This window comes from Orcinus orca, chromosome 6 (genome assembly GCF_937001465.1).
Source record: "Orcinus orca chromosome 6, mOrcOrc1.1, whole genome shotgun sequence".
In the NCBI taxonomy this organism is placed as follows: Eukaryota; Metazoa; Chordata; class Mammalia; order Artiodactyla; family Delphinidae; genus Orcinus; species Orcinus orca.
In genome coordinates, this window is record NC_064564.1 from 111,843,799 (window position 1) to 111,858,927 (window position 15,129).

Consider the following 15,129-nt stretch of genomic DNA (forward strand, 5'->3'; position numbering starts at 1 on the left):
GTGGTTCCTCAGGCGCTGTTCTAAGCTCCTCACATTCTTTCCAGAGATATGACAGGGGTACTGTTATTATTTCCATTTTCAGATAAGGCAAGGGGCACCGAGGAGTTGAGTAACTTGCCCAAGGTCACACAGCTAGCAAGTGGAACTGGAATTGGAGCCCAGGCATTCTGTCAGGAGAAAACGTTCAGCAGCCCTTTGGGAGGCAGATTGTGGCCCCTTGCTGCATTCCGTGCCCTGGTGGTGGCCTGGCCCCAGGCTAAATGTTATTTGTTGAATGGATGCTTCATAATTAAAGGCCAGTGTTCATAGCATGCTGCCTGTGGTAAAGGTTTCAGGGGGATCAGCTCATTGAATCTTCTCACTGCCCCGTGGCAGGTATTCTTATCATCATTTCCCATTTCGCAGCCTTGACCTGAGAGGTGCAACAGTTTTCCCCAAGGTCACGCAGCTTCAGGTAGCCATAAGAGCTACCGTCTATCCTGGGCACGTGTTACGTCTAGGCTCAGGGCTAAGCCCTCGGCACCCCAGACCTTAGTGAGAATTCTTAAAAGGTCTGTTGTTTACCCAGATTTCCAGGTGACAGAACTGGGGCTCAGAGAGGTGAAACCACGTACCCAGGGCCACATAGCCAGTGGGGAGCTGCACCAGCATGTAGCCAGCATCTATAGGTGCCAAGACTTGACTGTTCCTCAGCCTTGAGGGACCCGGGCTCGGGGGAGCTTTGGGACCGACCTTCTTGGTGGGTCTCACTTGGGCTGAACAGCTGTCCTGGCAGTAGGTGGGGCATATTTTGGCCATGATGGGAGAAGCCTGTCTGTGACCTGCCTCATGCTGAGCGGGCATGGCATCATCCCATCCTAGCCTCCCCTTGCCGATGGGGAAACCAGGGCACAGAGAACTTAAGTGACCTGCCCTGGGTCACACAGCTAGCGAGCAGCTGAGGAGAATCACACTCCGGTGTTCCGGCTTTGAGGCGGTGTTTCTCAGAGAGACTGACTCACCATCTTCACCATCAGCACTGTCAGCATCACGCATGACCGTCCCCGAGTGCCTTCTGAGTGCTTTGCAAATACCCAGTGACAGCAGGGCGGTTCCCAGAGGGAAGGTGCTTTTCCCAGTGTCACACTGCAAGATACAGCCGGCCAGGGTGTGCCCTCCTGCTCTAGGCAAGGGGACAGGGGAGCAGGCCCAGCCCATGGATGGGATCCCTGCCAGCTCTCCCAGGGCTGCCTTTACTCCTGTCCTGCCTCCTGGGCTTGGGCTGCCGGTACAGCAGCTCTGGGCAGGCTCTGTCTGCCCTTTGAAGGGGACAGCCGCCTGAGCCTGTCACTTTGAACTGCAAAGGGGCCTGCGGTGAGGGCCCGGCCCCCTCCCACTTGTCCCTGCCCGCCCACCCCTCCAGGTCTGGTTCCAGTCGGCAGGCCTGGAGCCGGAGGGGCAGGCAGGGCGGCAGCCTCCCTGTGGGATGTCAGCCTGATAAGTGAGCAGCACAGACCCCTGGAGGAGGATGGAGCAGGCCGCCCACTGGTCCAGCCGTCCCACGTGGCAAGAGTTCAAGCCAGTCATTGAGGTGCCACGCTCCCACAGACATGCTCTGTTTCTGCAGAGAAACGCCTCCCCAACATCAAAGATTTAAATGAAAATAACCGTAATGATAGTAATAATAATAATAACTTATAAAAGGAAACATCTTGCCCTGGGGCACAGGGAGTGTCACGGAATCAACCACGTGCCCTGCTTGGTGACTCCTCAGTGGCAGGAAGTCAGGAGGGGTATTAGGTAAGAGACGGGTGCACCTGGGCAGCTGGTTACCAGGAACCCAGCTAGGGGCCTTTTAGTTGCTCAGCCAGGTCCTGGCTAAGCTCCTGGGCTCAATGGGTGTCCTGGGGGTGGGGGCAGAGTTAAGTAGAAATCATGTCAACACAGTCCCTGTGCCTGGAAATGTTGGCCTCTTCTCTGATTTTGTGACCCCAGAACTGATTCCTTGGGAGGCCGAGAACTTAACCAGACTCTTAACCAAGTAGACAGAGGAAAGATGCCAGTGCTTTGGAGCTTCAGGGTTCAGAGTTCGATCTAGGCTCTGCCACTTACTAGCTGTGTGACGCTGGGTTAGGTGCTTTCCCTGTCTGTGCCTCAGTTCCCTCAAAGTCTGTTGAGGACCAAGCACCTGCCTTAGGGTGATGATGAGATTTTAAAGGCAAAAGCAGGTGAAACGTCCTCAGGTTATGTGTGTGGCTCTTGCCGATATTGTTACTGATGCTCCCATAGTCCTTTGTGTTGGTTCTGAACAGGCATCTGGCTATGGATATACGTATCAGGCAGTCTCTTTGCCAGAGTTCATTGTGTGCACCATGCCTCGGCTAGAACAGGGCATGGCATGTAGTAGGTGCTCAGTTAGTATTGGAACAAAGTATAGGGGACTAGCTCGTGGCTCGACTGGCTCGGCTGGATTCCAGGCTCAGCCTTTTTCTAGCTGTGTGACCCTTCTTTTAGCTGTGAACTCTAGCTGAGTTCCTCAGCTTCTCTTGTTGCTAAATCAGGGATAACCAAAACCCTAGCTTCTACGGTTGTTGTATTAAATGAGATGATGCATGCAAAGAGCCGTCCTGGTAGATGGGAGCTGTTTTTGTTATCGAGAAGGGCAATGAGCAGGGGTCTGGTTAATCACGCAAGACAGCAAGGGTCTGTGTACGGCGTTACCCTGGGCAGGTGCCTGTGAGGTGAGAGGCTGGCGCCAAGGAGGATTTGGAGAGGGCATTCCAGGTAGGGGCACTGGTAGCAGGAATATTAGGGGTTAAATTGGTGGGCCGAGAAAAGTGGGCTGAGACAGTGAGTCTGACTGGAGGGACTGCCTGGGGGCTGCTGGGACTTGGGGCTGCAGAGTGGGGCGGGGGCCAGTAGCTATGCAACGGGGTTTGGATTTTATCCTGTGGGCAGGAGGGAGCCATTGAAGGTTATTGGACAGGGGAGTGACAGGACTGGAGAGGCACTTTATGGAGATGACACTGGCAGCGTGTGCACAGGATTGGAGACTGGAGACAGGCAGGGGGAGGCTGCTGCCACCTGGGAGGCGAGGGCAGTGGAGGGGACTAGAGAGGGGACAGGTTCAAGCCAACTTGAGGAGGGAGCTCTGAGGGCCGAGGGGGGGTGGGCAAAGGGAGAGTCAGAGGGGCCTGGGGCTTGGAGCTGGGGTGACTGGAACCCCCATGTTCTGAGCACTCTGGGCTGGACACAGCAAGGGTGAGCCACTTGGCTGGGTCCTGGCCAGGTCCAGCTTCGTGGGCAAGTTAACCGGGCCCTCCACTTAGGAGGGCTTTGCACTTGGTTTAATGCTCTGCTGTCGCCCTCGTGAAATTCTTAATATGTTTTGAACAAGTGCCCTGTGTTTTCGTTTTGCGCTGGGCTCTGCAAATTATGTAGCTAGTCCCAGTCCGCAAGTCTCAGGCTCTGGGCTCTTGGAATTGAGGCCTGGGAGGGCTCAAGCTAGAACCAGGCCTACGGGAATTAAGGAGACCTCCCTCTCTACCGTTGGCCCGAGGCTTGTTCTCAGATGGCTTCTTCCTGCTGGCTCTCAGCTTGGCCTTCAAAGCCTTCCTCAGTCAGGCCCTGCCTCTTCTCTCATTCTCTGACCTCAGCCACCAGCTCACCTGCTGTTCCCACACATCTCAGACACTTGTCCACATCTAGGTCTTACTCAAGCTGTACTGGTTGTTGCAGGATGTGTCCCTGGCCTCTGTCGTCCTATCTTCTTCTGGAGAAGTCCTCTGAAGGCCTGGCACAGGAGTCACCAGTGTCACAGAGTCTCCCTGGCTCTCTCCATCCCACCCCACTCCCCTTGGAGGGGAGCTTGGGTCTGTCTTGCAGTGCTTGTTAAACATGCAGATTCCTACTCCAGCTCTCAGGGTGAAGCCTATGTATCTGCATTCCCAGCTGGTCCCTGGGGTTGCCTGTGCACACTGGGGTCTGAGAACCTCTGCCCCAGGTACCCCCAAGCCTGGCACAGGGCCTGGTACTGGAGAGGTGCTCCGTGTCTGTCTACCAAGTGAGTGAATGAGCTGTGGTTGTCTGTCATCTCGATGCGTGCAGCCTCCCTGCGGCCCGGCCTGCTGCCTGGTGTGGAGTGGCATCAGTGGGTGACTCTAAATGGTGGTGGGATGGCAGCCAGTGTGGATCTGGAGGAGGATTGGGAGGACACCTGACCATCCTAGGAACTCTGGCCGGGCCAGGGTTCTTCCCCTCCCCCTGAAACCCCAGGCTGTGGGTTGTGCCCTCTAGGAGACAGGAAGTAGGCAGAGCCCTTCCCCTCCCCCTCTTCCTAGAGGGCGGTCTGCTCCCAGTGTGGTCCTCTTTGCACACAATCGTAACAGCATGATAGAGGTGAAGGGCTTTAGGTTTTATTTCTTTACACTGCATAGGCACTGAGTTAAGGACTTGAATGATTTCATTAAACCCATACAGGTCTATGAGGCAGGGTCTGTTATTATTCCCATTTCAGAGATGTGGAAACTGAGGCACAGAAAGGGGAAGCCAGCTGTCCAAAGCCACACAGCTTAGCTCAGTCTCTCCACCGTTTGGCCTCTGAGACGTCCGATCCCCCTGTGGCTCCTGTTTGTGATATCCCAGGAAAGCAAATGCTCCGTGAGTGTCTGGGGAAGAGAAGGAGAGTAGAAGGAAGCCAGCCCACCCCCCATCCAACCGGAGGGACCCCTGCTCCAGGCAGGGCTGGGCTGGCACCATGAACCCAAGGTGAGCCGGACCATCACAGCCCGGTGTGCCTGGGGTCGGGGAGCGCAGGGGAGCTCAGGGGAGGAGCAGCTGACTCTGGCAGGTGGGCTGTGAGGGGGCATCCAGAAAGCTCCGTGGTGGACCACAAGACCAGGAAAGCCTCCTTGCCCAGTGGTGACCAGACTCTGTCAAGAGGCCTGGATGGTCCAGTCTCCACAGATGGCATTCCAGAATCAAAAGTGGAGCCCCTTCCATGCCAGGCCCGCGTGGGCACTGGGAAGGCCTGGGGAGCAAGACAGACGCAAGCCTTGTCCTTGGGGAGTTCATGACCCAGGGGGCAGACAGCATGGAGGAGACCCAGCCAGGCAGGCCCTGGGGAACTGAGTGGAGTGGGGTCCAACCAAGGGAAGACAAGTACAGATGCCAGGAGCAGGCCTGGCACATAGTAGGTGTTTAAGGACTGTTCCCATGACATTTTTCAGTTGTCCACCTGCTACAACAGCCCCTTTAATTAGCGCTCCAGAGGGCCAAGCTCCAGGCCCTCCCTAATGCCGTGACAGTGCTGTCTTGGATGAGTCCTTTGACCTTTCTGAACCTCAGTTTCCTTACCTGTAAAATGGGTGCAACTTTCCCTCCTCTCCAGGTCGTTGGAAAGATTAACCATAAGAGGACGTGAAGTGCTTAGCACAAAGCTCATCACTCAAAAAAAAATAGAGCAAAGAAAAATGTTTCCTTACAGCTGTTGTTGTGGTCATTTTATTAATAAGAATTCTAACAAAACAAACCGCAGGAAGGCCAGTCTACCCCCTCTGAGCCCTCCAGAGACTGACTGAGCTCCTTTTCTCCCCTCCCTCCCACCTCCTCAGGGCCAGCCCCCATCTCTGCTCCCACCCCCACCCCTGCACAGGGAACAGAGGTGACTCAACTGGTCCAGACCTTGCTGGAGCTCCAGCCTCACAGGGGACAGAGCCAGGGAAGGACAGGGATGCTGAGGATAATCCTGTGAGTGGAGGGCTGTGGTGAGGGGAGGGTCCTTAGGGATGGGGCACCTGGAGTAATGCTACCTGGAGAGGTGGGAAAGCCTTTACTAAGCAGGGGACATGTGGACAGAGCTGGGAGAGGCGGGAGGGGGGCTTTCCAGGCTCAGTGAATAGTGAGGGCCAAGGCCTGGAGGCGTGGAAGGTGAAGCACAGAATCCCCTCCCTCCCCTCCCCTTCCTGCCCTGTCCCTGGCTGTCCTCCCCTCTGATTAGTGAGTGCAGTTTGGCTGATTTGGTTTAAGGTCTAGCACCTGCTACATGCAAGACTCTGGCTAAGCTTATCACATGTACCCTAGGAAGCCCAGTGACACACCTGAGAGGTAGGTGTGATTATCATTCCCATTTTACAGGTAAAGAGACTGAGGCCCAGAAGTGGTGGGCAACTTGCCCAAGACCACACGGCTGCATCACAACCGGGTCTGACTCCAGCCTCTGGCCCTCCCCCATCCCTTCCACTCCCCTTTCAGTCAACTGCTTGTCATCCACTCGCTCATTGCCCACGCCTGTCATGTCACATGCGGAACAGGCACGACCTCCTGGGGCTCATACACAGACGAGGGTGTGTGGACTCTTGGGACTGGGGAGATTGGGAGCAGGTACAGGCGGAGGTGGACACAAGAAGTTTTTGAAAACCCACTTGCAATCAGAGGAGATGCTGGGGCGAGGGCGCTCCAGCCTGAGGGGGCTGCTTGGGCAGAGAGGCTGGCAAGCCCCGACCATACTAATAATTCTGTGCACATTGCTGATGACATGACCCCATCAAAACCTCGGAGGGGGCTTCCCTGGTGGCGCAGTGGTTGAGAGTCCACCTGCCGATGCAGGGGACGTGGGTTTGTGCCCGGTCCGAGAAGATCCCACATGCCGTGGAGCGGCTGGGCCCGTGAGCCATGGCCGCTGAGCCTGCGCGTCCGGAGCCTGTGCTCCGCGACGGGAGAGGCCACAACAGTGAGAGGCCCGCGTACCGCAAAAAACACAAAAACAAAACCAGCCTTGGAGGTTCAAAGGAATAAGTGTGTGTTTCAGAGCCTGGTGGTCCTGATCTTGGTCGCATTCCTTTCTGCCGTTTAACTGCCGTTTCTTTACCTATAAATTGGGCAATCCAAAAACCCAGATCAGGATTTTCAGCAAATGAAGAAATGGTAACTGCTATTTTTAAAGTAATAATAATAACAGTAATAACAATAATAATGACAATAAAAGTCTCTGAAGTTACAGCTGAGGAAACTGGAGCTCAGAGAGTTTTAAGTGGCTGCCCTGAGGTCACCCAGCTGGGAAGTGGGTGGTTTGGACTCAGGCCTGGGGGCTGTACCTCTTGGTGTGGTGGGTTGCTGCCTCCCCCCGAAAGGAGGGGAGGAGAGCCCAAGGCCTGATTTGAACCCAGGCAGTCTGAGCCAGCACCTGCCCTGTGGGCTGCCAGCCCTTCGGTGGTGGACAGTGGGAGGCATTTCACTCCCTCGGCCCAGGAATGGGTGGGGGGCAAGAGGAGCTTGGAAAGGCTCTGATGGAGGAAGAGTGGGACGTGGTAGACCCTGGAGACAGGGCTTCTCTCCCAGACTAGGGGGTGTGGAGGAGGGCTTCCCGGAGGAAGAGCTGTCTGCACTGAGAGCAGAGGGATTATCCAGGTAAAGGGGGAGGGGAGCAGCTTTGGGCAGGGAGGACAGCATGTGCCAGGGCCTGGAGGTGGGCCGTGCTGGGGGCACAGGGAGAGGTCAGGTCACAAAGGCTATTAAAGGCCGTGCTAGGAGTCTGGCCTTTACTGGGGGGCCGCTGGAAGCCATGCAAGGATTCTAGGAGGGCAGTGTCATGGTCAGATTTGAATGAGGAAATTTACTCTGATGGCTGCGTGGTTTGCAGGGGGAGCAGGGTGAGGCCCGAGAGGAAGTTGTGGACATAGGGAGGGGGCCCTGTAAGGCCGTGTTCAGGTGTGCACACTGAATGCAGATGCTGTAAGCACAGATGGCCACGGGCATCTGCATGGGTGTCAAGAGACCTGAGCTCCATGAGGGGAACTCGGTGAATATGTGGTGACACGTGTCAGTAGGCACCAGGCATCCACGTCTGTGTGTACATGTACCTGGCATTCATCTGTGTGAGTCCGTCAGTGATGGTGGTACGTCCCTGTGTGTTTTCAAGGCTATTTGTGTATGTGCACACATGACAGCTTGTGAGGTGGCAGCTCTCTGTCCAACTGTGCTGCCTGAGAGAGCCCCAGACAGCCTTGGGCCAGCTGGTGGGACCGGCCCAGCCTGGGTAGATACCACCTGGTCTTGACACCCCATCCCTGGCCAGAGGCTGTCAGCTCCGCCTCCGCTTAGCTTTAGTGCCATGTCATCTATCAAGGGGTTATCGCTGCTGTAAATCGTCCCGAGCAGTTTGATCGCCACAGTACCTGCCTGGCTCCCTGCGGCTGAGCTGATGGCAGGCGGGTGGCGGGCGGTGGGCGCAGCGCTCTGGCACAGGCAGCATCTGGAGAGGCAAGCTCGGAGCCTCCTCGGGGACCCTGGCTTATTCTCCTACATCTGAATGCCAGTGCATACGGCGGGCCGGCAGTGGGAAGGGACACGCCTGTGTGTGTGTGTGTGTGTGTGTGTGTGTGTGTGTGTGTCCCTGCATGTGCTGCTGTGCGTCTGGGCGTGCTGTGCGTCTGGGCGTGCTGTGTGCCTGCACGTCGTCCTGTGTGCCCGTGACAGTGTGCCTACCCGTCACCGTGTCACTGAGCTCAGGTCTCAGGGTGCACACATGTTTATACCTGTCTGCCTGTGCCTGTGTGTGTCAGCGTGGGAGGGCATGCTGGCACAAGTGTGTCTCCGTGTGTGTGTGTTGACATGGGTAATTCCATGGCGGGTGGTGTGTGCACGTGTCACATGGGGGGATGCCGTGTGTAGGTGTGGGTGTTGGCCACAGCGGGCTGATATGGCAGGACACAGGGAGGGCGTACACACATGTCAGTGAGGGCACTGCGTGTGTGTGTGTCTGTGTGTGTTTGGACACAGGGATTGGGTGCGATGGGTGGAGCGGCAGATGGCCCCTCCTGGTGTGTGACGTCCATGGCCACAGCTCTAAGAGCCCAGCCCAGGTTTTGGCAAGAATTTCCTCTCACTTTTGCCAGGGTCAGGAGGGTGGAGGGTGGGGTGTGATGACGGATGGTGCTCTGGGGCTGCCGGCAGCGGCAGCGGGCCGGCAGCGCCCTCCTCACTCCCTTCCCAGCTGGGAATAGTCGGCAGCTCCTCTCAGGCCCCTTCCTCCTCTTCCTCTCTCCCTCCTCTCTCTTCTCAGGTGCTGGGCCCAGGCTTAGCTCCCGGGCCAAAGGTGTGGATACTGGGACACCCTCCCCGGAGGTCAGACCCAGACCCTGGGCGGAGACAGACACTCCCCCCTCCTGTTCCATGGCCCTGCCTGGGGGTCTACTTTGGGTCTATGGTCAAGGAGCCTCATCAGGGTGCCCAGGCTGGGGCCTCAGGGCCTGGAAACACAGGGAAAGGGGTCAAACGGCACAGGGCCGGGGCAGGGGGCAGGTGCCTGGAAGCCCAAGGAGCCCCCAGCCCAGGTGAGCCCCTGCTGGTGTCCCTGGCAGGTGGGTCACGGCAGGTGCACTCCAGTGGATGTGCCCCAACTGGTGTGTGTCCTCACAGGTGTGCCCCAGCCTGTGGCCCCCAACAGGTGTGACCGAGTTTCCCCAGGAGGAGCGAGCGGAGCCAGCCGCCGGGCCCGTGGGGCGAGTGGCTGAGCCTCTAGGGCTCCCAGTACCCACCCCCGGCCCGGAGGCCAGGGCCCTCCCACCGCTGCCACTGCCCCACCGGCAGCCTGGCCACCCCAGGGACGTGACCCTGACCCCACCCGGCCCCCCACGTCCCAGCTCAGGGGCTCACAAAGGGAGAGGAGGGAAGAGAAAAATCGCAGAGATTTGTCTTGTCTGGGGCTGACAGCGGAGCGAGTGATTGCCAGGCCCGCTTGGCAGTTTTTAATCATTTTATCTCTGTTCTCGGCTCTCCGGGGAGACAGCCAGTGCTTAGCAGTCTGCTCAGAAAGACCTCAGGGCGCGTGGCGCAGCGGCGGCTCCAAGCTCCCATTATTAGCTGTGCTCTTCGGAGCGCGCTCCGATCTCTCCCGGGGGAGCCGGTGAAAAATTAACACGGGCCGGCGGCGCGGGCGCCCGATGTAACTGTAATTACTCCATTGATATTCCTCACACAATAGCGCTGTCATCAGTCATTTACATAAACTTTCTCTCCGCAAAGACGGGCGGAGGTGCCTAATCCTATTGGGTGCTTCCACTGCATGCATTATACATGGCAGGGGGCCCCTAGGTGCGAGGGGAGGGGACAGATCCGGGGAGGAGAGAGGGGAGGGGAGGGGAAAGAGAGTTGGAGGATCATTGGAGAGGAAAGGAATGAGGAGAGGAAGGGACTAGGAGAGGCCGGGAGGAGAGGAGGGGAAGGGAGAGATGGTTGGAAAAGAGGAGTGGAGAGGAGAGAACCAGGAGGGGCGCTAGGGGAGAGCAAAGGGCTGGCTGGGCGGAGCGGGGCCCAGAGCCAGGAGCCACCCTGCGGAGGGCGGGGTCCCCGTGGGCTGGAGCCCAGCGGGGCTGGGGTCCCGCTTTACCCGATGAGGGTCCCCCTGAATCCGGGGCCGGCCCACCAGGTTTGGGCAAGGGAGGCTCCTCTGTTGCGGGGGAGGGAGGGCAGGTGAACCCGATCCTCCGAGGGCCCCCAGCAAAGCCTTGCCCCGGATTCAGGGACCGTCCCCCACTCTTACCCACCCGGAGGGCCAAGCCCTAAACCCTGCCGGGCATGTGGCTCAGGCTGGAGGCTCTTCAGCTCCTAAGGAGTTAAAACCTCCCTGGAAATTACCCCTGTAATGACCTAATTAAAGACTTGGGGGGGGAGGGGACACCTACTCCAGGGTGAAAGCTAATAACACCCGCCCAACAATAATAATCCTGGTGGAGCCCCCCCCATTTTTGCTGTAGCCTCAGCCCGCTTCCGACCACCCTCACTTGACCCCCTCCTCTGGTATCTGGGGCGGGCCAGGGGCTGAGCCCCCAGCTGGGCAGGGAAGGGCTCCGGATGGGACCAAGGGGAGAGGTCCAGGATAGTCAAATTTCTGTTGCTGAATATTTAATGAAGCCTGTGCGGTTTATTCGGTTGGCCTGTCGATTTTTATTCTTCTGTCAATAGCTTCTCATATGTGGGGTGTGATGATCTTTAGCAGGGCCTCTCCAGGGATGGCCGCCACTGAATGCAATTACGGATTTTATACCTCAATGTGTTTGATATTTCCACTGATCTAATTTGCAGCCTGGTAGTTTATTGTTTGGCATTTTAATGGCGTTCAAATGCTATGGGAAATTTGATTTCTTTTTATAATTCCTCTTAACGCAGTTAATGCGGGTGGTGGGATGGCCCAGATTGTAGAGTCCAATGTATAGAAAAAAGAGAACAGAACACACCCTGTATATGTTTAGGGACGTGTCCGTTGAAGGGAGATGTCCCTTTGAGCCGTGGAGCCCAGGTGCCTGCCCGCCTCGGGGTGGTGACCTCTGATGCTGGTGTGGGGAGCTGGGGCTCAGATGTAGGGGAGCTCTTGGTGGTGCCCGGGGCTCAGGCAGAGGGCCCAGCACGCAGTCCTTTGCTCCTGCTGCCCTGAGCCCCGTGGCCTGTAGGCCTTGTCATAAGACCTCTCTGAGTGGCTTTAGGTCACTGCCCTGTCCAGTTTTGAGCAGCTGCAGAGTCAGGGAGGCCAGCCCTACCACTGCCACCAGTTTTTGTGGCCTGTATCTGAGGGCAGGGGCTGTACCAGTCCTGGGACTTTGAGACCAGGGGTGATTTTGTGACCTGCCTGTCATCTGTGTGACACGTTCTTGTGGGGCCTCAGCCACATTCACCAAATGTGTCAAGTTCCAAGTCTCAGGTCAGGGCAGTCCCCACTTCGGCCCCTGCATGCACCTCTCCTTCCTGGCCTCCTTGGGAAGGCTAGGCATGGGCGCATGGCCAGGGCAGGCCCTGGCTGCCCCATAGCCCAGACCTGGGTTGCTGGAGGCCGTGCTGGTTCTTTTCAAGGCTGGACTAGAGCAGAGAGGAAGCTGAGGTCCACGGAGCAAGGTGGAGGACCCTCACCTCCTTGGGGCAGTCCCCCTGAGCTGAGCCACTTTCTTTCCTGACAGTGAGTCCACAGGCTGAGCTCTGGGCAGGAGGGGCCTTCTGCCCTTGGTTAGTGGGGTACAGCCATGGAGGACACTGGGAGAGCCTACTGCTGGGAGCTGCCCGCCTGTAGCAGGACAGCTGGGGCTGGTCTACCAGCAAATGCCCTAGATTTTCTAAAAACATCTTCTGGGGAAAAGGAGTCCAGAAAAGCTCAGGAAGCTCTTGCAAGTGGCGTGCCTGGAAGTGGGCAGGGAAGACGGTCCAAGGCGGGTAGGCGGAGTTCCTGTGTCCTGGGTTCCCAGGCGCCACGGGGCAGGCCCGGCAGCCTGGCCCAGAGAGCAAGGAGGGAGCGCATCCTCGGGCCTTCCAGAGGGTCTGTCCAGGCTCCCTGCAGCCTGCAGACCCCAAGTTCTGGTTTGGAAGGTGCCCCTTCCTGGAGCACAAGGGGACCTGGAGTCCGGTTGTGTGGAGATGCAGAACTAACCCGGCTGCGCTTTACTGGACACCCACTGTGTGCCGAACAGCACGCTGAGCACTTTGCATGCATCATCTCATCGCATCCGCAGGAAGCGCAGGCACCATCGTGTCATCCCCGTTTCACAGAGGCATAGACTGAGGCTCTGAGAGTTTCACAACACCTGCCCGAGGCCACAGTGATGGCAGGGCCAGAACAGGAACCCAGGTGCGTGTCGCTTCAGAAGCGCCGGTCTTGACCACGAGCCTGATAGTACGTTCTTCCCAGGGCCAGGCTGGGCATGTCTGCGCCGGGAGAGCTGTCCCCACCTAGCGGGGGCCCTCCTCCTCAGCACAGCTGACCCTGGTTTCTGTCCCTGGCCCAGGCTACCCCCATAATCCACAGGGCTGCTGGCTCAGGCACCGTGGTTGGCTTCTGTCTTGGGGAGAATTCTGTACCTTTTGGAAAGGAATGGCTGTCCTTCCCATCCTCCTGGGGGATTCTAACCCTGCCACCTCTCCCAGGTTTCTGCCATGTCCAGTCCATCTTCTGCATGGCTGCTGTCCACAATGCCAGCCCCGCCAGCTTCTTGGCAGCTTAAATGTGAGCAGTTACAGTAAGAGCTCACGCTCACGAGTCCCTACTCCAGGCCAGGCCCTGGGCCAGCACTTCCCACGCATTCCCCCACAACTCCATGAAGCAGGGACCATGGTTATCCCCATTTTACGGATGAGGAAACTGAGGATCAGAGAGGACACATTCCGGCTAGGGGCCTACTACGACTCAAAGCTTTCCCTCAACATCCCTTCCAATTAGAACAATTATATTATTCCATAGCTTTCTTTTGTGTCTCATGCCACCGAATTGTGTTCATGTATGTGTCCCCAGCCAGCCTCAGAGGCCTGACAGGGCAAGGGCTGGGTCTGTCCTGCTCATAGTCTGTCTGTTGCTGTAACGGGGCCTGGCACCCCTCAGATCCCAGAAAGATTGTTGAACAAATGCATGAATGGACAAGTGAAGGCCCAGAGCCCATACTCTCGACCTCTCCTTCCAGCCGTTCTAAGATCTCCTGGCACCTTCAGGAGAGATTAAGGTCTGGATGCCAGATACCAAGGTTTTCATAGTTTTCTTGCCACATACCCCTCAGGTCCCATCGCCAGCCCCTCAGCCCCACCCCAGATGTCCAGTTCTCACCTCCCAAGTCTCACTTTCCCTGGACACTCAACTCTCTTTCATGCCTCTGTGCCCCTGTCCACACTGTCCTCTGCACCAAATAGCTTTCCCCTTCTCTCACCAGGCGAACTCCGCTCAGCCTGTGTGACCCAGCTCGGGTCATGCTTTGCCATTGTGCCATGCTGCCCTGGCATAACCTGGAGGGAGAGTCTCCCATTATAGCACAGACACTGGGGAGGGTCTGTTGAATGAATGAATAAAAGAAGGAAACAGGGGGAAGGAACACTTCTGTGGGGCATCTCAGATAACTCCCCTGCCCAGGCTGGAGGTTTAAAACAAACTGGCTTCCTGCTCACCCAGCAACTCCCACCTGGGGTGGAAGGGAAAATGGATTGAAACTCTGTTGGCCCCGAGTGTGGACAGGGGCACTGTCAGCAGGTGATGGATAAGCAGCCCGCTTCGGCCTCACCCTGTCCTGAGAGCTGTCTGGGTGTTAAGTGGACTCCTCCCTTCCCAGACCCAATCAGCAGTGAAATCAGACCTGAGTAATCTGATGTCCCACTTAGGAAAGAAAACAGGATTCCCCAGCCTGGGAGGAGGCTGCGGCCACGGTGGGCAGTGGGGGGGATAACCTGCTAGCATCAGCGTCCGCCATCAGGGGCCCGATAAGATCTTCACAGCTTGTTATCCTGGGTCAGGCTGACTTGTGTGCATGGCTGGGGGGAGCTGTCCAGGTAGCTGGATCTGCTCTCTGTAACCCGCCTGGGGAGGGCTGAGGGGCTGTGTGGAGACGGCTGCAGGAGGAACCGGGGTCCCAAGACCTCTGTCTGCCCCCAGGAGCACCAACTTTTGATCCTTGAGCCTTCAACTGCATGTCAGTAGATCCCAGGGGAACGGATGGATGCAGGCAGTGCAGTTCAGTGGAGTCACACAGACCACAGCGCAGTCGCTTCCCAGCTGTGTGCCCTTGAGCAAACCACACACCCTTTCTGAGCCTCAGTCGCCTCCTCTGTCACTGGGGAGCACAACTCCTACTCCTGGATTGTTGACAAGATTTAGTGACATCTTGTTTGGCCCTGACACAGTGAAGCAAATCAGAACTTAGGTGACCAAGCCATTCATTGTCCAAACCAGGACACTTTCAGAGTGAAAGGGGATGTTACTGATAATTATGCTGGGGGCTTCCCTGGTGGCACAGTGGTTGAGAGTCCGCCTGCCGATGCAGGGGACGCGGGTTCATGCCCCGGTCCGGGAAGATCCCGCACGCTGCAGAGCGGCTGGGCCCGTGAGCCATGGCCGCTGGGCCTGCGCGTCCGGAGCCTGTGCTCCGCAATGGGAGAGGCCACAACAGTGAGAGGTACCGCAAAAAAAAAAAAAAAAATTATGCTGAGGCCACAGATATACACCAGGACCCTCCCAGGCAGCCCGGGATCTATAGTCACCTATCCATGAAGCACTTTTCCACGGGTCAGGGCCAAGGCATCTCAAGGTGTGTCACTGGGCTCCCGTATCTTTTTCTACTGCTTGTTGGTAGGCAAAGGGCTCCTGGGATTAGCTAAAAACAATACTGTGTAACACTTACTGCCTGCCAGGCA

At 57.2% G+C, this 15,129-nt stretch overlaps 1 protein-coding gene and 1 long non-coding RNA gene across 3 annotated transcripts in view; both read left to right on the top strand.

Annotated features, from left to right (window-relative positions):
- The window catches only part of LMX1B (LIM homeobox transcription factor 1 beta), an 83,915-nt gene that overhangs the window by 15,340 nt on the left and 53,446 nt on the right, over positions 1 to 15,129 (top strand). The gene's annotated exons all lie outside the window — the stretch shown is intronic.
- LOC125964591 (uncharacterized) overlaps positions 1,867 to 15,129 on the top strand; it is a 40,395-nt gene continuing 27,132 nt past the window's right edge. The window contains exon 1 of the long non-coding RNA XR_007477734.1: positions 1,867 to 14,891. This is a non-coding gene — a long non-coding RNA (uncharacterized LOC125964591). The remainder of the gene's footprint in view (positions 14,892 to 15,129) is intronic.